At 32.9% G+C, this 24,527-nt stretch overlaps 3 non-coding genes across 3 annotated transcripts; all 3 read left to right on the top strand.

Moving 5' to 3' along the window:
- The first annotated feature begins 19,621 nt into the window (after positions 1–19,621).
- Trnat-ggu (transfer RNA threonine (anticodon GGU)) lies at positions 19,622–19,696 on the top strand. The gene has a single exon. It is a non-coding gene; the product is annotated as a tRNA-Thr (tRNA).
- Positions 19,697–23,718: 4,022 nt separating this feature from the next.
- Positions 23,719–23,792, top strand: Trnat-ggu (transfer RNA threonine (anticodon GGU)). The gene has a single exon. It is a non-coding gene; the product is annotated as a tRNA-Thr (tRNA).
- A 65-nt stretch (positions 23,793–23,857) lies between these two features.
- On the top strand, positions 23,858–23,931 carry Trnat-ggu (transfer RNA threonine (anticodon GGU)). Its single transcript has one exon. It is a non-coding gene; the product is annotated as a tRNA-Thr (tRNA).
- The last annotated feature ends 596 nt before the right edge of the window (positions 23,932–24,527 follow it).

Raw genomic sequence — 24,527 nt, forward strand, 5'->3', positions numbered from 1 at the left:
CCAAATTTAATAGCTTAACACGCAGGGTTTTCCAAACTGTGGTCCGTGGTGATATGACAAGAAATTTCAAAGATAATTGCCGCAGTTATTCACAACTTAATAATTACGAAAGCTTTTGCTATCCAGTATCGTAAATCTTACTTGTTGCGTCTTGGTTATAGTTAAAAAATGGTTTACAAAAAATTCTTGTGTTCCTCGTCTATGACATAATAATATATTCTTATTGCCATTCGGAAAAATTCAAGTCCAGACTTTCCGTGGACTCTGACTTACGAGTTTGCCTTTCACCCATAACTCCTAGAATTGATGATTTAATAAGAAAGGAGCAATCGCATACGTCCCATAATTGTTGTCAGTTTTATAAATAAATAAAATCCGTTATTTTTGCTTTGTATTGCGGTCCGCGAAAAAACAGATTCACAAATAGTGGTCTGTGGTCCAAAAAAGTTTGGGAAACCCTGGCTTAAAGTGTATTTTTTATGAAAAAGACTTGACTTGTACCTAAGTTATTTACATGTACCTTGACTTAGACTTACATCATTCCAAAACGGGGATCGCATCGGAACAGTTGGAACCGATTCTGAAGCTTCCTGGGGTACTTGAACCGAAGTTGTGTTCCCTGTTCTGCAAGATCGACGCAAGTCAGTATTATTAAAACTATATTAACCATATATATACCCACAGAGGCTGAGTTTGGTTTCGGTCCGCGCCTGTGAAAAGTTTTTCCACCTCTGGTCTAGACAAAACTCAATATTGTAGTAAATATAGTGAATGAAATACTATCATGAATAGAAGCTATGCCTAAAGCATGTGCACCACTTTCTAATTGCAGTATTCTGGGTTTTAAATAAAGTTGTTTTATTCTTTATTGAGCTTTATGGTTATTTTTTGGGTCAGTGTTTATTGATTTTTCACATTTGCATATGTAAAGAAAAAAGTGCAAATTGGTGACTTTCGGATGGCTGTTTAACCTTTTTGTTTCATGACTCTTAAGTAGGCTTTATATGAGTTAAAATTGAAATCCGAATAATAGATAAATTTAAAATTCCAATAATAATAAACTGTTTTAATATATTTCATATTACTACACTGTTACATACCAGAGATACAATTTGTATTACAGGAAGTATTTGGCTCTAAATTACTTCCTATACTTGATTGTAATCCTGCGCTTTAGAAGTACAGTTTTTTTATATTTCATCACTAGTTCTGTTAGTGTGCTGTGTTTTTTAGTCATGGTTGGATTTATTTGGAGTGTTTATGGTTAAAACACATAATTTATTTGTAATGATTAAATCTTAACTTTATTGCAACAGTGCTTAGTACTTGTAATTTTAATACAAAGTGCTATATACTTCACTCTTAGAACAAAATTAATGCTTTAAAAAAAATAAATAACAAACTGTTAATGATCTTTTAATTTTAGTTTATTGAGATTTATACTGATATTAGAAGGATCAAAATCTTTGTAGAAGCATATTTCTAATGCTCAAGGATGACGCAAGATATTGGGAATCTTAAGGAGTTTGATTTTTGCTATTATTGGTAAGCCTTTTGATACAAATCTTTGGTATACAATTACAGTACAATAAATCAAAACATATATATCCCTACATTGTGTATAGTTAATTTGTGTTGTTCCAGTTTTGTTTGTTGTGGCATTACAGTCAACCACCAGAACAACAATTTATTTATTTTATTATCTGGTTGCCATTTTCGTGTGAGTTTTGTGAGGTTGAGAACCACTGTGCTAAGCTTTGACCAAACTAAACATCATGACACTAAAAATACTGACAGCAACTCCTGTTTTCACTTTCTTCAAGAATTTGCAAAATATTTGCTATATTTATGGAATCCCAAACTCTTTTCCATAGTGCCTTAACCATTTTATTTATTCTAGCTGTCTTATTTATTTTTCATAATGCCCTAACCATTTTATTTATTTTTTTGAGTGCCATAATCATTTTATTTATTTATAGTGCCTAACCCTGTTATTTTTTACTAACCATGGTATGGCCATGTTGGTCTAGCTCCAAATTGACTACAATGCCCATACTTTCTCTATTGGTAAAATTTAAATGCAAACATCTTACTATTCACATGATACAATATTTTAAAGCTGTTGGCCACCTGAAGTTTTTTTTTAATTTTCAGCATAAAATGAAACAACAACAAAAGCAAACAGCGAATTGCAAAAAATGAATGAAAAATCATGCGACAGTGACACAATAACAAGTTCAGTGATAAATTTCATAAAAAGTACAAAAATTTATTATTTAAAAAGAAATGTAAGTGCATATTAAATTATTCATGAAACCGTTCAAATATTGCTTTCAGTTAAACAAGACTGTTTCAATAAAAACATGTTTAAAGATGATAATTTTAAAGTTGAAAATCTTGCTAATTTGAAGAATTTATTTAATCCCAAAAGTTCTAGAAAGCCATGACCATGAATTTGAACAAATTAAATTGCAGTAATACAATAAACAAAATATTAAAAAGACACAAGTAAATGAACTTCAAGGGTCTTCATAACTAGTTGATTTTCATATTAAACATCAAAAAGGAATGAAAAGTCATGATATCAATAGAAGAAAGCGACAAATCTTTTGTTTGAAAATGGTTGCAAATGAAAGAAACACAACACCATGTTATGTCAGTTGCAATGTGTTGGTAATGTAGACCATTCAAGGGTTATCTTTATTTTTTAATTCATCATGTTGCATTAAGTATACTGTTACAGTTTTTTTTAGAAATATTCGATCAAAACAAACGTAGGTGTAAAAACAAACCTTGTTGTTTTGGTGTTAACAAAAGAACTAACCAAGTTTGAATTGTTGTCCTGTTTTATGTGGTAATTGTGTTACTGCGTTATCAGTTACTTGTAGAAAAATAAAATTACAATGGTTTTGTTATTTAAGCAATTCTAAAAGGGGTGGAAGAATTGGTTGATGATTTAAAATGGGAACCACTGATTTATAGAGTCATTTGGGTATTTATTGGAAGTTAGCATAGGTGTCATAAGAAGCAAGGTATTCCATGATGACGGAGTAGATATAAGTGTAGCAATTCTGTGAACAAAATAAAAGTTTACTTAATAAGTAATTTTTTATTTTAACAGTTGTCTATGTTATTATTGATTTCCATACTTAAAAAATTCTCATTACCTTGATAAATTTTAAATAGTTATACTATTGCCCCTTAGTTAAATAAACTTGAGTTTCCTTATATTGGTTTTGCACACTTATTTTCATTACAGTTTTCTGTATCATTTGCGTTTGGTATGATCAAATGCATTTTATGCACCAAGTTGTCATATCGTAAAAACTTAGGAAAACTGCAAAAATATAATTGCATTTCACTTACCAAGTTGTTGACCATATTTGGTCGCATATCCCTCAGGTCTTTAACCATCCTAAGAACATCAACTCTGTTTTGAGCTTTCAGCAGTTCCAGAATATTCACCAATGCAATAAAAGTACCACTTCTGGTGCATCCATCACTAAAAAAATTAATTTTTTGTCTTTCAGATTTGACAAGTAAAATCACTAAGCTTGTTAAAAACGACTTAATCCTCTTAATAAATTCGTCCACCCTTATTAAATAAATCATCATTTTTTTATAAATATGATAAATCCTTAACCAGATTATTATCGCTTACATGGAAAATCTGTTCTTATAGTTGGTACTTGATCATTTATAGGGAAAAAATAGGACAGAGGTTCTTAAACTGTGCGTTTTGATTGCCGATAACTTAACTTATGTTTATACCCTTGCATTTTAAATTTATAGTTACGGACAGCTATGGCTACTAATTTTGATTTTCTGAAACGAACCAATAAATAATTTTAATTTGTTGTCATACACAATGTTAAATGAAATTCACATTGATTTCACAAGTCTAGAAAACTTTTTCAAGGGGGTCAGTAAAACAAAAAGTTTTGAAAACCGTGGGTTAGTATATTAAAGGTTTTCGATGTGCCTCTATAAGAGTAGATTTTATGGACTACCTGCAGCAAACCAGCACTATTCCTTTTCTTGCTTCACGATTCAATTGTTGAACTTTCTTGATCAGTGCCAGCATTGTTTTGCCACTAGGTGGGGATGAAGCCTGTGTCCAGTTATCGATTTGAAGATATCGAGTATCGAGATTGGTCTGTTTACAAAAACAAATAATTCATTGCATTGCTACTGAAATACCAAAGGGTACAGTTTTGTACCAAAAAACACAAAAAAATAATTGAAAAACTCAAAACCAAATGAATAATTGCAATACCAAAGGATACCATTTTTATCAATTAGTAAATTTTCTTCAAAAAAAATAATTATTTTCTCGGTTTAAAAAAAAGTCCCAAAATTAATTTATGTGTTTTACAGTTTATGTTAACCAGTGGTAACAACTGCTATCTGCTTTTTTTTCTAAAACATTTTTGTGGTAAAATAATCAGTTTTGTTGAATCATATTTATGTAAATAGGAAAACAAAAGCCTACTATCTGTAAATTTATATACAAAAAAATAGTGAAAGTTTTTTTATTTAAACAACTTTTCAAATATATCATTGCCAGTACTCCAGTACTTTGTTTTGTCTGTTTATAACCTTAAGTTTTTACCTTTTGTCTGAGCAGTTGGCTTGTGACTGTTTTCTCTGTAATGATGCCTTCATTGTGGATATCTGAGACAGTGATGTGCAATTTACCAAGGTTGGCTGTTGTTCGCTGGTTGGTTAAGGCCACCAAATCAGCTACTGTTTTCTAAATATAGTGACTTGTCTACTCTTTCTTTATAATTAATTTTACATGCTTTTTACATAATATTGATATGTTCTTGTTCAAATATTTTTTTTTCTTTTTTGCATTAAAATATTAGAAGGTGGATTGTTTATTTCCTTTTGCTACTTCAGTCATTGATTTTTTTAATTAAAACTTTGTCATTTGTTTATATTGATAGAAAACCCTACTTTTCAACCAATTCTTAATGACCAAATGATACGTTGTAAGTAAAATCAAACAGAATTTATTTTTAATTTGGTGAAAGAACTATTAGGAATTGTATCTTTTAGTCTGGGAATTTTTTAATTTGCACTGCAATTTTTTAAACATAATTTAAAAAATTTTCTTCCACTTTTTAGTCATTGTTATTTTTTCAAATTTACACTGCCTTTTTATAATAGTAAAATAGGTCTCTCATAAGCCATTATCGTTGACCTAGATTTACTGTGAGTCCAGAAAAATCATGGAAACTATGTATTTTTTGCTTGCACCACTATTCATTGATTCTTTAAATTTAATTTTTTTATTTGTTTTGATATAAAACCTAACAAACCATTTTCTTAATATTCAAACATTCTGTTTTATTTAGTGTAACTACCAATAGTACAACGTTTTTTTATATTTCCCTGTCTCTTTTTAGTCAGTAAATAAATACTATGCAGTTTTCACCATGAAACAAGTTGCACTGCTAAGCATTACTCAATGATATGTAACATTACCTCCAGTGATACCACAACGCCCACATTCTGTTCTGCCACAACTTTCCAAAACTTCTCTTGTGTGTTTTCATTTGGAGTTTGTGATGCAATGAACTGGACTGAGCAACCAAGATCCTAAAAACATTTATGATTGTATTTTCTTACATTTTAACGTGGTAATTGTGGAGCACTGATTTAAATTGCCATTTTAGGTCACTTATATTAATCTTTCTCAAGAAATTTCAAGTTATTTTTTGCACCAATTTCTTCAGTTTTCTGTCTTATTCAGCTGTAGTCACCAAGCAGCCAGTATTCTGGCATATTGGTTATATAGATAGATAGGTTTGTTTTAAGTATTTGTACTAGTTTTCTAACCTGTATATGTGATGCACTTGTCTTTATCCAGTTCTCATTTTCATTTATAGAAATAACTAATTTCTCATCTGCAGAAAAGGCATAATATCTTTAAGTTTAGCAACGTTAATGCCTTTTTTAAGTATATCTGAATAAAACTTACATTTTTCTGGGGTTTGTTGCAGAATTTGACTCAGAACCTGGAATTCTTCAGATCCTATCTTGGACCTAGAGAACAAAGGTAGGTTTATAAATAAGTTACCGACCGGACAAATTGCTATCTGAATTAACTGATCTTACAACATACCTAAGTTATCCAACCATTTAAAAGAGCCTAGGTAGAAAGATTTAACTACAAAGATTGCTATGCGCATTTATATCAATTAAATCATTTTAGAGCTTGCCAAGTGCCCAAACTTAATTAAAAGGAAGTCTTGTGTTTTTGGCCTTATGATTCATAAGGACTTTCAAGTTTTTCCAATAGTTTAATTTGAAAAATAGTATTCAGTTGTTCCCAATTCATGGCGAACCATTTGTAGATTTAATGTTTACTGACCAGTAAAAATACCGAGGATAACATTTACTACATGAAAGCCGTGACAAAAACAGAGTAATTAAATTGACTAGTTTATAGTAAAAAACCTTAGGAGACCCCTCTTGAAACCGCTTTATAGGCCCCAATCGGTCCGCCGAAAAAAAATTCCAAAAAGCCTTCTGCTGGCCACAGTTTGCTAACCCCCGCTTTTAGATATGGCAATAATTAGCCTATCACTTACATATCAGCTTCTGTCATTGATTGAATGTCGTTTGTTGTTCTCTCTGTATCAGGAATCATTTCATGTTCAACCAAAAGCTTGTGGATAAATATGTATTGAGCCTGAACAGAAAGTCACATGTGGCTTATCTTGTAGGCAAATATTACTTTCAAGTGAAAGTATATGTGTTAAAGAAAAATAAATTTATAATAGAACAGCTTTATTTTCATGGAATTTACTGAAATATATATTTTTCTAAATTTCTATTTTTTGCTGTAGTGGAACTGTTTAAAATTTAATTTTTCATTATCCTAATGAAGTCTATTTCCATGTTAAGATACAATATGCTGTGGTTCCAAAACTGTGCAGAAGTTTGCCTTAAGCGGCCTTGTGTACTGCAGACTATTTAATATTTTTAAACTATATATATATACATACAGTCATGCATGCAATATTTGAATGCACTCTATCCATTAACTCTGAAAATGTTATGGCATTTGCCACCTATTCTGTTGTCATGTAGTCTTGGATATTGACTCAGGATGTAAAAGTTGAACAGCTTTAACTTACCTTGTTGTGTAGTTGTGGATATCGACTTTGACTTTTTATTAAAAATGTCCCATGCTTTTTATATTAGTGTGTTAAAGAGATCTAACAACGTGGTAAACTTACAAGGGTCTGTCCTGTTGTCCCTCATGTCCATTATATTTTGAGGAACGTTGACGTCTCTACGTTTGTCAAGTGCGTTAAACAGAATGTCCATCGCGATGTAAGTTCCCGTTCTTCCACATCCAGAACTGTGAAATAGTTAGACTAGTTAAGGAATGTGAGTATCTTTACTTAAAATGTGTTGTTTCAATAAGAGCAGTGGTTCCCAAACTGTGGTAAGGGAGAGTCTTTCAGGTGGTACGCGACTAACTTTAGCATACGTATAAATTTTGAAAACGTTCAACTTTTAAAACTTTCAGATTGAGTAATTTGCCGTGCTGCCTTTTAGTTACCTTTAACTTGAGGTTTCACATGTTTATGACGTCACACTTATCTTGTTCAAGATAATAAAATGCTAATTGTTAGCTGGTTTAATATATATATGTAGTAATAAACTAATAGTGAGCGGTGTAGTATTGACCAGCTGGTGAAGAAAAAACAACTATCGCATTAAACCTTGGGTTTTGTTTAATTTATGGCTTCTTTGTCTTCCTGGTATGGCGCTTGGTAAAGTTTAATTCTGCTTACCTGCTCATTTTCTTTTGTATAATATGCTAAAATAGTTAAAGTTTAAGATATTCTGGTAAGGTGTAACTTAGGTGGTACATCAACACGAAAAAAAGTTTGGAAATCACTGAATTAGAGCATTGTAGAATATTTAGGGGAGATGTAATTATCTTTACTTAAAATGTGTGGTTAAAACTTATAACTGTGTAATAGTTGGAAGTAGTTAAGTAAAGTAAGTAAGTATACTTTCTTAAAATGTGTTGTAGAAACTCCAGCACTGTGGAATAGTTGAAGTAGTAACGTGACTATCTTTATCTTGAAATGTGAAAATTCAGAACTATAGAAGTTTAGTAATATTTACAGAACTCTGGAAAGTATAAAAGTGTGTATTTTTCTAAAATATGTGGTTGCAGTTGGGCACTGTAAAAATTTAAAATCATTCCTTCTTTTATTTTGTTTATTTCGTAATCAATCCAGATTTAGGTAAGGTTTGTTTACGGTAAATATATCTTGGTTCAAAAAAATTAACTGATTTTGTTTTAGGGTCATTTTAATCCGATATTCGTAAGGCCACTAAACATAAAATACTTCACCTGCAATGTACAACTATTGGAGAAGTGTTATCGTAATTTTCTTCCACCATTTTTCTCAAGTAAATCATGTTTGTAGTTGTTGCAGGGATTCCGTGGTCAGGCCAGGTTGTGTATTGGAACTGCTGAACATCTCTTGTTTCCTAAGCAATAAATCAGAAATATCAAAATTGGTATTACATTTGTTGTTCAGAGGTTGAATGTGTTTGTGAGAATTGTCTGACATTCAATTTTTTGGCAGATTATGTTTGCATATTGGCCTTTTTAAATGTTATTTTATTATCACTTTTACTCTTATTTTAGCAATTAAATGTATTTAATATAACAATGATTTTCTACACATTGGTGTTTATGGGCTGAGTGCACAATAAGTATTGCAAGCACATGTACTATCACATTGATTTTCTTTGATTAACTTACATTTCCAAAGACCAAGTTAAATTTTCTTTTTGTGATTCCTCCAATTGCGGTTTCTTCCATTGTTTTTATGACAAGATTCTCAGAGTTTGTAGTTTTCCAAGATCTGGCCAATACTGCTCACATTTTTGCTGAAAAATAACCAAGCGTTTGTAAGTTTCCATATTCTAGAGCAAGAAGCAACATTTTCCTAGTCGCAAACCAAAACCAAACTTGAAGTTCTCTGTGAGGTGGTAAATTTTAACAGTGTAGACTTAAGCATCTTATTATAAACAACTGCACCGACTAATGATCAGGTATAAAACTAGGGTATTTTGCAATTAAAAGGATTCTTTCTGTAGTAAAAGTTTGCTCAGTTTGTAAAATAGGTTGCCCACTCCTGTTCTAAAGTTGTAATTATTATGATTTTTTATGCAGTTACTTTAATTATGACAGAGCTTCTTTAACTGTTTCTAACACGCACCACAAAAATATTTTTGTATGCAGGAACAGGGCTGGTAAAAGATTTTATGCGGATAGTCCCATAAATCATATAGAAATAAGAAAATGATTTTAGACAAATATGAAGCTGAATTTGAGTCTAATTATATTAAAGGAGAATGCACAAAAGCATCTTTCAATTAATCTCTTCTCTTTTGAAAAATGAGTTTCATTTTGTAAATAATATTTTTAACATTTTGTAAATAATATTTTTTTTTAAGATATAAATGTACCTTCATAGGCTCAAAAAACTAGTTCACCTTTCTCTAAAGAGTCCATCAACCCCAATTCAAGAATTCCTGATTCATTTCAGAATTTGTAAAAAAAACACATTTTTTCATCTATCTTCACCTACCTTTCCTTTTTCACGTAGATTTGTTAACATGACAATAATTGAAGTATTTTGTTGCCAAACCATCAGCCAGAAATCGTTTATAGTGTTAGGCTTGGGTCCCTGTGATGCTATAAACTTGTTGGTGTCCATGAAGCCCTTAAATAAATAAAATTCAATATAAAAAATGTTTTTATATAGTTTATTGCTGTAAACATATTCTACCTGTATGTAGGAAGCATTTATATAATCATTCTCGTTGTCTCTGCCATCCAATATTACCCGTGCATGATCAACTGTAAAAAACACATTTGTTAGGTTTTTAGATATTTATTCATGGAAAATCTCAACTTACATGGAAAAATATTCTTGTTTCTATTTTTCGGAGCATTTATTTCCTTTTGAGAATAAGTCCTGGGCTTCATTTTACTCTTGCTATCACTCACTATTTTCTAGAATATACAAATGAAACCTTTTTTTAAACAAAAATAAAGTAACACTTAAAACACTTAACAACAGTATATATTGGGTTGCTGTATACATTTGTTGCTAGAGATTTTCATAAAATCAATGGTTGGTATTGATGACTAAGTTCTTTTTACAAAAAGCAATAAATTTAAATTCTATATAATTTTCAATGTACTATTTTTACCTCAAATTCACTTTTGAAAATTTTCATGCCGTTTGCAATTTTGCACAAATACATCTCCTTAAGCCTGATTTGCGGGTCATCGACTGAAAATAAAAAAATACCTCATTATGTTTATTCCATGTAAACCAAAGAAGAAATGATTTTACACTATAATAAAAAGTTGATTATGTGTTTTCCATATATACCTGTGTCTTCATAAGGGTTTTCTAACTCAATTGCAATATTCTGATAGGGGTTCTGTAATATATCAATAGTGTAATGTGAATACCATGTTAATATGCCTGTGTAAATCATATATTTCACATAATTTTATAAAAAAAGGTTAAACACAGCATGTAGCATTTATATTACCTGTTCTCCAGGTTCATTTTGTGTATTGGTGTAAGTCACATTGGTTTGTGGTTTCTTTCTGTTTCTTGAATACCTAAAACATTGAATAAATTATTAAATCGAAAAATATGTGACTTTGAATTGTTTTTTCTGGTCTGTTGTCAAATCTGCAGTTATTTTTTTGCCGTAATGCAAATACTTGTCATTTTAGCTAGTGTATGTATTTAGTTCCATGTTTAGCAGATTGTTTTTGCTGAATCTCTGAATACTGTATTATGATTTTTATGATATTGGGAATACATGAAAGGCATAAAAGCAAACAAGAGTTAGGCAAAATTAATACAATTTTTTATTTTCTATTTTTGTAAGAATTGTTATACGTTTTGTTAGGTATCAAAAACACTAAAAATACATTTTGTTAAGTTTATAAGTACATCAATACTGCAAGTATAAGCAATATAATCAGAATCAAAGCATGAATACATGAAAGGCAATAAAGCAAACAAAAGTTAAGCAAAATGAATGCAATTTTTCGTATTCTATATTTAGAACAATTGTTACACCATTTGTTAGGTATCAAAAATAGCACCAAAAAACAATATAAATACCTTAATAGCGCAAGTATAAGCAATGCAATCAGAATCAAGGCCAAAATTCCTCCGACTGAGCCACCAATTATTGCTGCAGGTAGCCCACTAGTGGCGGGTTTTGCTTTAGTAGTTGTAGTTGCCGCTGACACTGTTGTAGTAGTTGTAGTTATAACTATAGGTTTTGCTTTACAAAATCCACTTAATGATGTTACAGCACTTTTCCCCTCGCAAGAAAAAGCTGCAATCTAAAGTAAAATTAAACAGTTGGTTTATAGCACAAAATTCCTGTTTGGTTTTATTTTGAACAAAAAGCTATTAAATTCTGCTACTAATTATTTTAAACATTCTTGTATTGTACTGATGGCATTCTGGACAATTTTGTTTTCAACTTATTTTTGGTTTTCAGTAAAAATGTGTGGCAGTTAGTGACTGCCAACTTTTACAGAAAAATCTTAAAGTATACGGATTACCGTCAAATTGACTTGACTGCCATCTTTATGTCCACTTGTGGGAATTTCCAGTGGAAAAGTAGATGCGTTGTTGAATATTTCACTTGTGCTTGTAAGATTACTTTTTGCTGTAACCTAAAATGAAGGGTACAGCAATTGTGTTCAGGTAAAGTTTATTACTCATGAGTGTTAAACTAAAGTATAAAAAACACAGAATACAATCACAATTCACAATTAAAATGTTAATCAATACTTACTGTGCCTTAGATGAACATAGAATAAATGTACATAGAGCATGCATTGTACCAGTAAGCGCGACAACAAAATGCTTCACAAAACTATACCATGGTCCAACTCGAGTTTTAATTGATTCAGAAACCATAAAATAAACATGGAAATCATTGATTCCATTTAACTTTAAACATTTTTTCTATTGAAAAATTCTTACGTTGTAGCTAATGTTTTGTGTTGGTTGTCTTTTTACTTCTACAATACACGGATGAGTTGAGTTGATTCTTGCATCTGTAACAGGATCGGGAATCCCGAAAACAGTTGTAACATTGACTAAGGTTTCTATGCTGGAGTTGACACAACCACTTAATGTTGCCTTCGCCTGTGTATTTAAAAAATGATAAATAATCAGTATTTTTCAAGGTATTATGATAGACAAAAACAGATTTTTAAAATATTTACTTCTACTAGTAACATGCGTTATAGCAACTATGGTTTGTTTTTCATATACTTAGAAATAGCAGTCTTTTAATCTCAGGATGATCAACCAAATCTCGAAAAACTAAATCTTATTTAAAAATGGTGTTTACAGTGAATACACAGGTTAAAATCTCTACCTTTATTTGATAAGTCGTTCGTTTTGTTAGCATGGTAAAAACAGTATTGTAATTATTTAAGGTTGTGTTTGTTTTTCCATTTGGATCCGTTATAGTGACCTGCAAAATAAATTAGGAAATATGTTTTTGGGTGATTACAATTCTTTGCAGAAATAGAAGTCTTACCAAAAGTTCAGAAGTTTGTTTGGTAATTTGAGTTAATTTGGCAAAGTTTGATATTTGCAAAGAAACAGCTGATGAATTGCACTGATCCACAACTGGTTTGATTTCCACTAAAAAAATAATAAGTAATTTATGTCCACAGTCAACACAATTAAGTTATTAAAGTTACTAATTTGATATATGATTGTAACGTTGCTTCTTAAAATGCTTAAAAGATCATTACACTGTTTTGTGCTGTATCCTACGGCCTAAGCTTTGTCTTAGTGTAGTTGCATTAAAATATTGAGTTTATTATGTCCGCCTAATGTTACCAATGTAATGAGTTTGAGATATGATTGTATTGTTGCTTGTTGAAAAGCTTAATAGTTCATTACAAGATGTGTTATAATGGTTACAAATACAGAAATATTTAATATATTTAACTTTTAGCGACCTTGTTACACTACAGGTATTTCAAATATATAGTTAGTTAACATGCTGCCCATATGCATATATTCATTGTAATCTCACATTGAACTTGGCATGCATAGTAAGCTTTAAAGCTTGTGCACGGTTTGTCTACAAGTTTCCATGTATCTTCATAATGTAGAGCTTTCTGTTGACAAGTCGATGAGGTTGATTTTGTAAAGTTTGCCTCAGAACCGTCGCTCCAAATCCACTTCTCTGTTGTTGGGTCAAAAGTTGCTCCAACGAAAACATTTACATCTAAAATAATTCAAAGTAATTCTATTTAGTTGCCATTACAATCAAACAAAAACTGTACAAGATAATGTTAAGACTGTTTATTTATTATAGAACACCGATAGCCCTAAAAGGCAAACCCAAATGTGTCTATCAATCAGGAAAGGCCAGGCTAATAAATCTATGACATGTTGGAAACATTTTTTTCTTGTTTCTACTGATGTTTAAAAGTGTATGTCATAGTTTTGATCATATTTTATGTTGTCGTTTTTTTCATCAATCACGTTTGCTGTAAAACAGATGTATGCCTTTACTGTATAGTGAGTTCATAACTTTAGTCAATCAAAAGTAGTTAATATTTAACATGACCAATTTTACCAGATTGCAACAGATACCCTATAGCAGGGATGTGGACATGTGATCTTATAAACTTATGTTATTTTTTTTATCTGTTTTGCCCAACATGTTAGTTTTTGTATTAAAATAAAACAGGTTTATTTCTAATTACACATATATTACAAAAAATAGTTTTGTCTTACCTATTGCAAAAATACTAGTACTAGTTCCAGTATTCCCACTTGTAATAAGCTGATTTTGACCGATGAGGTAAAGTGTTTTATATCCATCCTGCATACTGGAGCCACCATAAAGTGTAAAATTCCAATTCCAACCTGCACAATATTATAAAAAAAAACACTACTTGAGCACCTTATTACTGTTTTTAAATATTGGGTTATAGTTTTTGTCTTATGTATTGCTAAACATAATGTTTAGCTGTCAAATATTACTGATCAAAAAAAAAATTGCTTAATTTTTTTGTTCAATTTGCCAACTCTTGTGTTTTCTAAATACAAATTCTTTTGAAAGAGATATTTTCACTTGGGGCCTCAATTCTGTTAACAATTTAAAATGTAACAATAGTTTTTTTCAAGATAGCATTTAAAACATGATGAATGAAGTCAAAAACAAAAAGAGCCACAATTTAATCCCTTTGTTTCTATTTAAAGCCAATAATGCTGGAATTCATCTTAAAAAGTTTGACATACCACATAATGTTGCTCACCTGTTTCTGTGCATTGTTTGTTTATATCAATCTTCCAATGTGTATTATTTTGACAAAAATGTATAGGTTTAGTGTTCGGTTTAAAACTAAAAAATAGGAAATTAAATTTTAACAATTGTGTATTGTTGAATTATTTTAAAAATAAATTCCTTACTTTTTAAACAAATCAAAAAAAGGAATTGCTTGGTAAGTTTGCCAATTTCCAGAAACAATTTGAGTTAGTGAATATCTTAGAGTTGTTGATGAAGTACTCTCCTGAAAAACCCAGACTCTTTGCAAACCTAAACAAAAATTTTTAATTAAAAATTTTGGCAAGGTTAACTGTTGATTACAGATTAATCGATACTGCTCTTTAGGCTAATGTCGATAACCAATTTTTTTAAGTTTTTTGCCAAAGGATACCTGATTTTTATATGCCTGAGATGCACTTAACAACTTTAATTAATTGAACCTAGATTTCAAATTTATTCAGTTTTTCTACTTATTAAATTATAAAACTCTTATTTTGTGTGTTAATTTTTCATGGTGTAAACCAAACTCTATGTTAAATCAGTCAGTGATGAAAATTTTTGCTAGTTGAAAACTTAAGAGAAAGATTATGCAATTTTTTGATTTGGGGGAAAAGCTGTTTAATATTTGTACAGTATGATATAGGTCTAAATTTACGGATATGATAGAAGTTAAATATTGAGCGATATTATCGGTAATCTAAAAATATCGTTTGTGATTTAATAAACATAAAGAGTTGATTTTTAAACTTTCACCTGATGTGTATTTGGATTTCAATAAATTGTTAATAGCCTCCACTTTTTGCACATCTTTGTATACAAGCAATTTTGCACCCATCATACTGCAATTTGATACAGTCTCGTTTAAAGTGACAATTTCATCAGAAAACGTCAATATCTTGTCGTTGCTTGAGCTTGTTGATAGTGCACATGCTGAAAAAGTGGTACAACTTTTATCAGAAATCCTAAACTATTATATACCTAACTAACAATCACAATGTGATACCACAGTTTCTTATATTGGGTGTCGCGAAGCCCATGTGTGGTAATTTACTTTGCCAAAGGTCACGCACAATAATTTCATTTCATGTCTAAACTAAATTGGGCCAAAAAAATGCTTTGATATGTATACTTTTTCATTCGTAACTTGTGCATTCAAACTTATTGTTGTTAAGAAATGCACCAATTGATTGTTATTTTAAGAATTTAATAATTGGCTTAAGAATTATTGTTAAATTTTGGTGATAATTAGTGAAATGTACATCAATTGGTGCTTTCCAATTTTTAAAAGGACATGCAAGACAAAACAGAGAGATATAGTTGAACAGGTGTGTTCTTTCAGTAACCGTTATTTGTTTTTTTGCAGTCACATGTTGAAATTATGTTTACACTCCCATTTTTTTACCTGGTGAAAAGCATTTTCCAGTTATAGTCTTTACTGCACTAGTGCAATTAGCAGTAATTGCTTGAATCTGTAACACATGTTAACATTAAAAGTATTTTATCTCGATAACTCATTGTTTTGTATCTCAAGTTGGGTGCACACTTACTGATAGGTTTATGCTTTGTCCATATCCATGTAGATTTGTTGGAATTTCAAGAAATTGCTGGTATCGTAAAGCAGATGTTGTGTTCATATTGTAAACAAATGTTATCGTATTGTTTGTACTTATGGAGGTTACCTTCAAATTTAACATTTAATAATTAAATAATTGATTATTTATCTTATGTATTTTAGGCCTATCATATTTTTTAGGCCAGTGGACATTAAATACTACCATGTGTTCTACCTTTGAACTTTTAAACTTGTTCTAAATTGCCTAAATAACTTATAAATTGTATAGAGGGTGTGGGATAATTTGACATTGCTGTTTTGGTACCCAAGTTCGAGTATAAAAAGCACAACTTTAGTAACATAATTGAGTTGGTTTGTTTCAACGCTCTGAACTAAAGCAGAGGTGCACTTGGGTAATAATTCATACCAGTGTTCATTTATATTTTCAGTAGAAAAAATAGTTTATTAGTTTTAAGTTTTTCTCTTGTAATGCACAAATATTTACTTATTCATGTTTTGTTTTTCACCTTATACTCCAGGGTTTTCTGTATGTTGTAGTATTGAAGATCTGCTGGAATATCAATGACACATGTATTTTCCTGTGGTGCAATACTTGCAGTGGACAAATCTGGGATTCCATAATCTGTTGTGACATTTGCTTTCACTTCAAGGTTAAAACTTGTACAACCGGTGAACTGGGCTTGAATCTGGTAAATTTTTGTAAGAATATTTTAGTAAAGGTAATTTTATTTCATTAGAAAATGTTGTGCTTTGATTTATTCCAATGGAAATTTTGTAAACGTTAAATACATTAGAGCAGTGGTTCTCAACCTTTTTGTACCCGTGGCCCCTTTTTGGTGCTTTCAAATGGCCGCGTACCCTTTACATTGTTTTGGTGGAATATCTGCATTTATAGTTCTTTTTAATAATTCAGTATATCTGCCTATAGTGCCTTATGTTGAATAAATTAACAGACAACATCAAATTACTTTATAACACGTTAATGTGATTTCTGCTGCTGCATCTACGAGGCGGCAGTCTTTAAATGCGTGGTTGTGTATTCGATAATGCTAGAATAGATAAACACATGTCATCTTTTCCAAATCCAGTACATGAAAACTGTAATAATCCTGCCATTCATTTAACAATCCATTTGTGTTACATTACAATGGAAGTGTAACGTCACACTCAATGCTATTTACAACATTTTGCAGTGTGATTTTATCACTGACCAAAATTTTGATTAAGCATGTTTCCCAGGGTTAATTATTTTACTAAAGGTATATAAGTTTTTGCGGACCCCCAGTTGAGAACCACTGCATTAGAGCATAATAGTTGAAGGTTCTAGTACGACGTAGTAAGAATATCAAAGCCCATACAGAAGAAGGCAGAAAATAACTCTTTATTCTTTGGAGCATAATGGTTGGAGGTTGTAGTAAGACGTAATAAGAATATCAAAGCCCATACAGAAGTAGGTATCATTTTGGACGTATTCATTTTCAACATAGAGAGAAGTCACTGATGGAAGTGTATATATAATGCAAAGGCAGACATCAGAAAGAAGGAAACGTGGATAGACACATAATCTAAACCGGATGTGCGGCGATTAGAAGGTAGGTCGCCGATAGCAGATAAGGCCATCCACGTGATCAGATGTTGAAAAGATAGAGTGGTATAGAAGCTTGGTCTGCGTTAATTTCCGGGTTGTGCCGTGTTATTTCAACGGTTTCCTTAATCAAAAGACGACGCCTACACCGACTTGTCGCAAGAATCTTGGGGTTTTTAAAATCGAATTTGATGCAAATGCCTTGCCACGTCTGTGTCCTGCGTGGACCGTGATGAAGGGTCGTGGTTGTCCATACGCACTTGTAGGTTACGCTTGGTTTGTCCAATATAAGTAGATCCGCACGAACATTGCACTTTGTATATAACTCCTGAACGACGTAACACATGCTGGTGGTCCTTGTGTATAAAAAACGAACTGATAGGTGTGGTTTCGTGGCTGAAAATAAATTTGACTTTATTTTCGGTGTTGCGCGCTACGAAGGTAGTAAGTTCTTTGCATATGTTCATCGATGTTTTACCAATAAACGGGAGCTTCATTGTGATGGTATACAACGTTTTGTTTTCTTCATGCTCTACCATTTTGTTTTGCACGTCCTTGTGTTTTTGGTCAAGAAACCTGTAAATGGCAGTATCAATAAACTGCTTGGGGTAACCATTCATCATCAACATTTTTGAAATATTGCGAAATTCGTGGTGCATCCCCATGTAAGTGTTACAAATTCTGTAAGCCCGGTGTAATAGGCTATTTATCAGGTTGCGCTTGTATTTAAATGGCACAAAACTTGACCATCTTGTTAGGAGGCCTGTATGGGTAGGCTTGCGATATACGTGAGTGCTGTGTCCATTAGGCATTTTCTTAACCAGTACATCCAGAAAGGGCAGATTATTTTCCTTTTCCCACTCACAGGTAAACTGGATATTTGGATGGATGCCATTTAGAGTGCAGAGAAAAGCCTCAATTTCATCACTGTTGTAGAATACGGCAAAAATGTCATCTACATAGCGGCATAAAAGATGGGGTTGTGCTGGGTTTTCCACGGTTTGATCAATTAACCAGTTCATGAAAACATCAGCAAGCAGAGGGGCGATCGGGGAACCCATTGCGACGCCGTCGATCTGTGTGTAAAATTTTTGCCTAAATTGAAAAGTGATGTCATTGCAGGTCCAATTTAACATTTTCTTGAACTCAGATTTCTTGAGTCTAGATTATGTGTCTATCCACGTTTCCTTCTTTCTGATGTCTGCCTTTGCACTATATATACACTTCCATCAGTGACTTCTCTCTATGTTGAAAATGAATAAAGAGTTATTCGAAACGTCCAAAATGATACCTACTTCTGTATGGGCTTTGATATTCTTATTAACTCTTTATTCATTTTTCAGTAAGGAACCTGGGTGTTGAAAATGAATAAAAGAGTTTTTCGAAAACGTTTAAAATGATACCTACTTCTGTATGGGCGATATTCTTATTTCTCTTCCATTATGTTTTCATTATTAATTAAAACGATATTACAGTATGTCTTACTGTGAATTGGTAGTGTTTATTTGTTGCCAGATTCCTCACTGTGTTATTTAATCTTCCGTAATCCACGTACACTGTTGGAACACCATCGCTTCCCTGTATCTGTAATATTATTTTTTTGGGTAAAAATATGTTTAAATTTGTCCAAACATCGCTTCCTACCTGAATACCAAGGGTTTGTGATGTGGATGCTATTAGTTGTGACAAACTGTCTGTCCAATTTATATCAATTTCAGTTGGTTTGCATTGTGTTTGCTTTGCAATTGATGCAACAACTACAATAAAAATAATTTGAATAATTAACAAATCTTCCAACTTATTCAGACTAATGCTTCGAGGGATAAAATAAACAACTTGGATATTTAGTACAACGAAAGCGCTAGCACACTAACCGAGTCTGCTGATCAATGATAAAAGCAAGACAGGGGCTAGATTTGAGCTTTTTTGAACACATATGTGTGTGTATCTTTTATTAAATGATATGGTACTGTAGAGTGTAGATCCTCTTTATTATAAAGTTGCTTGTACTAACAAAATGTAGCAAGCATTGGCGTTTGGTTGATTCTCGAATTGCTCTATTCTGAGCCTGTGCAGCTCAGTTGGTAGAGCGACGGTCATGGTATGGCCGGAGGCCGTGAGTTCGAATCTCACCACAGGCTAGTTTTGTGAACAGGGTGTAACAGGTAATGGTGCTGTGGTTATTTCTCGACTTGCTCCCCTCTGAGCCTGTGTAACTCAGTTGGTAGAGCGACGGTCCCGGTATGACCGAGGTCGTGAGTTCGAACCTCACTGCACGCAAGTGGTTTTTCTAGCCTGCCTTGCTTGAATCGTTGATTGACAGATCAGTCTGCGATGACTTTTCGGTGACTAATGATAGTAAGCCCGTAATCGTTAGTCAAAAAGCAGCTTCAGAAGACCCACATCACAGCTGTGAAACACATTTTTGTTTCTATCTTTCACTTGGAGATTTATTATCAAATTAAATTTCAATTGGCCAAATTTTTTTTAGACTGAAATAAATCTATTTGTTGTACGTTTTGCTTTACATTATTGAACTACTGTATTGCCTACATTTAACTTGGCAAGCATAATAAGCAGGTTGTACGCATTGTACATCTTCAAATAAGCCTGTTATTGGGTTGTAAGCTTTCTGCAAGCAAGTCGATGGACTTATTGTTGGGACTGCGAAGTTTGCTGGAGTTCCATCGCTCCAAAGCCATTGTGAGTTGCTGTATCTTGCACCGATTAATGTCTTCACATCAGGAACTAAAAAATACAAAACGATTTAAATACAGTGGATAGCTAACTAGAGTTTGGACCGAAATAATTTTGTCTATAAAGAAGCAATTAAAGGCGTGAAAAATGTATGGCGCTGACTACAAACATTAATATAAACAGAGGCGTTTGTGATAGTAGCGACTCAACGATATGGTGTTGCGCAAACTTGTTTTTATTTGTTCGTATATGGTGTTTACATAGCTTGAAAAAACTGCTCTTTAGAATACCTGGTGAAAAGAAGCTGATCTCATCTATGCTAAAATTGTTGTAAAAGTTTTCTTGTTTAGTTGTTAGTCTGCTTGCCCAACCTCGACCAGCACTTCTTCGGTAGCTGTAAATTTTCTGGCTTCCATCTATTGACGGTGATCCGTACAGATGAAAGTCATAACTCCAACCTGTAAAGAGGATTTACACAGTGTATTATCTGGCAATGTTGTGTGAACTCACATACACGGATTTCAGCCTTAAGACCGAAAATAGAACAGAATATGAACGACGGAATAAAACACAGTTCTACGGCCTAATTTACAACTAATACCTAATCTTCCTAATAACGTCTAAATAAGACCTTAACCTTTTTGGAATCAGATCTAAATGGTCAGAATCAGGCTTATGCAACTATCTGCTTAACCCTATATCCCTCACATTAAAACAGGGGCAAACTTTACGGTTCCAAAACAGAGGAGTCCTAACGGCGCTGTTCAAACGAGGTTCGACAACAGAACGACCGATGTCAGACAGGAGTCCCCCGATCGTCCAATATTCTCTCCCAACAGTTTTAGTCGTTTTCTGTCCGATTTAGGCCTTAACCTGTTTAGGTCGTGGATAGTACTGTGTATTTGACTTTATTGTGGTGTTGATATATGGTTTTATAGATTATTTCGCTTTAAATATTTTTGCTTGTATGCCTTACTGTGTGTCCTCCCATACACACCCTGGTTTATAAGCAAAGTTGATCAATTTTAATCGCTTAAAACCAAAAGTGTTTAGGGATTGTTAACCAAAAAAAAGCTTCGGCGCTGATGACTAAGTTGCTTATTTTAAATTTTCTACGCAAATATATTTTAGAACTAAAAATCGCTTACTAGGGATCGCAAACTATATAGCTGTAATACTAAAATTAATTTGGCAGCCTAGTATCGGACAAGCACCGAAACTACAACTTGATATCGGTTCTGATCCGATATTATCGGACATCCCTCTGAAAACGACAACTCTACAACGCAAACCTTTGCTTCGGACCAATTCCGAATATTTTTTACGTGTTAAATGACGTCACAGTGGTATCATATTACCGAGATTACTGCCTAAAAAAATCTCAACATGTAATATCATTTTTACTTGCGCCAGTGTTTCTTTTAGCATTAATCGGTTGAAATTTAATTAATGCAAGCGATGTTTTCCTAATAATTTAAACCATGTAAACGATCTTAGTTGGCGACCCAAACCAAATCTAACGGTGACCCACTAGTTGAGAAACACTGATTTACATCCTGTTGCAAATGCCAGTTTGATAAGTGGGAGAAACCAACTAAACCTCACATACTAAGATCAATAATTTTCGTTTGGGGAACCATGACAATTAATGATGTCACAAAGTTACATTAAGACGTGACGTCACAATCTTTTACGCGCGACAAAAGCGCTGAATAATCTGCAAACTTATGTATCTCCTAAGAGAGGTAGCCTATTCTCAGAACGCCATTTTAGTGCGTTTATTTTACAAAGTTTTTGTTTGAAAATGTGTTAGTCTATACATACCGTACAAAAGCCGCGGCGTTAATAACATGTGAACGTGTTATAATAAACTTAAAATTATTTTTTCTACAGGATTACAGCGAAAGTCACATGAAAAGTAAAGAAAAGCATTTGGGAAGCGCGGTAAGTTTTGTCGTTTATCTAGTTTAAAGTGAGCTTGAAAATTCCTGTTATACGAAATTTGTAAAATATGCCTGATTTTGTTATTAAAAAAACAAAGACATCAAAACTACCCCGCGAGAGACCCCTCAACTGTTTACCTGTTATACTTTTTATTTTTATGTTAAACTTTTATATCCATTCTGACACTCCTTTAAAAACCTACCAGAACTGCCTGGTCCGCAGTTAGTTGCACTTTGTCCCACCGCGATCAACCATTTATTGTTACCTGTTTGGCAGAACGTAACTTTAACACGCCCAGTTGTCCATCTAAGGAAATATGAACTTGGCGTAAAAATAGGGTTTAAGACAGTAGTTCAATTTTGTAAACAAGTTATTTTTAAATGAACAAGTCTCAGTCTAATTTCAACCCAAGTTATTTAACTCGATGATTGAAGGTCAAGTCATTGACTTCAGTCATTACAATGCAGCAGTAGTTTTATAATATATACAATGATATTAATGTATTATGATACCGGGCTAAACAGTAAATGACTAGTTAAAGCCAATATATAGAAAAATAAAACTCCTATTTTGAACCTGGTTTACATAATGGTCACAGTAAGAGGTGGATTTTCTACCTATAACCGTTACGAACCTGATTTAACATAGCTAACATCTGAGTGTTATGTGTATTTTAAATTGTGTATAGGTAACGCAGTACGCTATGAACTGTTGTGCTTTTTAATGTTTGTTAAACCTTGTTTTGTATTGTATATTTTAAACATTTTTTATATTTATTTAGTAGAATAAAGTGAAAAAATTTTTGGGAAATCACCCAATTTGACAATTTACTGCAGACTATACATCTTATGCTATACCATGAAGACTTAGTTTAGAACCGTCAATACCCAATTTTTACCACGTTTTCTAACACATTTCCTAATAATGCCATGAAGACATAGTTTAGAACCATGTCCTATTAATGCAACTTAATTCGGTAAAACGATTAATTGAAAAAACTAGAAACAGTTGTGATTCACGTCGAAATTGTTAAGATTTTAGTATTAAACCAACAGAATTGAGTTATTTTTAAATAGTGTTTTTTCTCGTTTATGGTATGTACTTACATTGTGAACAAATCGATATACCACAGGGTTTCAAGAGGATTGTATTTTGTACTTTTCCAAACTCCTTCTTCGGTTGAATTTGTCGAATATTTATAAAATTTGTCGTCAGTTTGATTGTAAAACATGTAAACCCGCTGTATATCTGAAAAACAGTTGAAAATAACAAAGTGTAATTGATTCATGCCAGAAATGCGTCTTTTGCTTTGGTCCGAATTTTTATGAAACTTTAGTAGCCTATATAATTGCTATGGATATTCCTCGACTCGCTCCCCTCTGAGCCTGTGTAGCTCAGTTGGTAGAGTGACGGTCCCGGTATGAACGAGGTCGTAAGTTCGAACCTCACCGCAGGCAAGTTTTACGAACAGGATGCAGCGGGCAACAGTGCTACTTTTGTTTCTCGACTCGCTCCTCTCTGAGCCTGCGTAGCTTAGTTGGTAGAGCGCCGGTCCCGGTATGAACGAGGTCGTGAGTTCGAACCTCACCGCAGGCAAGTTTTACGAACAGGATGCAGCGGGCAACAGTGCTATGGTTGTTTCTCGACTCGCTCCTCTCTGAGCCTGCGTAGCTTAGTTGGTAGAGCGCCGGTCCCGGTATGAACGAGGTCGTGAGTTCGAACCTCACCGCAGGCAAGTTTTACGAACAGGATGCAGCGGGCAACAGTGCTATGGTTGTTTCTCGACTCGCTCCTCTCTGAGCCTGCGTAGCTTAGTTGGTAGAGCGCCGGTCCCGGTATGAACGAGGTCGTGAGTTCGAACCTCACCACAGGTTAGTTTTAAGAATAGGATGCAGAAGGCAACATTGCTACTTTTGCTTCTCGACTCGTTCCCCTCTGAGCCGGTGTAGCTCAGTGATAGAGCGACGATCCCAGCATAATTAAGGTCGGGAGTTCAAACCTCACCATAGGCTAGTTTTAAAAAAACAGGATTCAGCGAGCAACGGTGCTATGGTTGTAAAAACTTTTTTTATGCCTAATGTTTTTGCGCGAATCTGAATTCATGTAGGCTATGTTATGTCTTACACCCATTTTAATAACGTTTTACGCCAAAGAAGGCTCATGCGTCTTACGTACCTTAGAAAAGGTTTTGGCTTTAGCAAATACAAAGGCGTTTTTTTGCTTTGCGCAATTTTTGTTATGTATTTTTTTAATTAAAAGTAAAGCTTCTCCAACCTAAAACTTAAATAGACTAAACGAACTGTGTGGTGTCCTTAAGGTTGGTTATGAAAC

This window comes from Ascidiella aspersa, chromosome 6, assembly GCF_963924565.1.
Source record: "Ascidiella aspersa chromosome 6, kaAscAspe10.2, whole genome shotgun sequence".
Taxonomy (NCBI): domain Eukaryota; kingdom Metazoa; phylum Chordata; class Ascidiacea; order Phlebobranchia; family Ascidiidae; genus Ascidiella; species Ascidiella aspersa.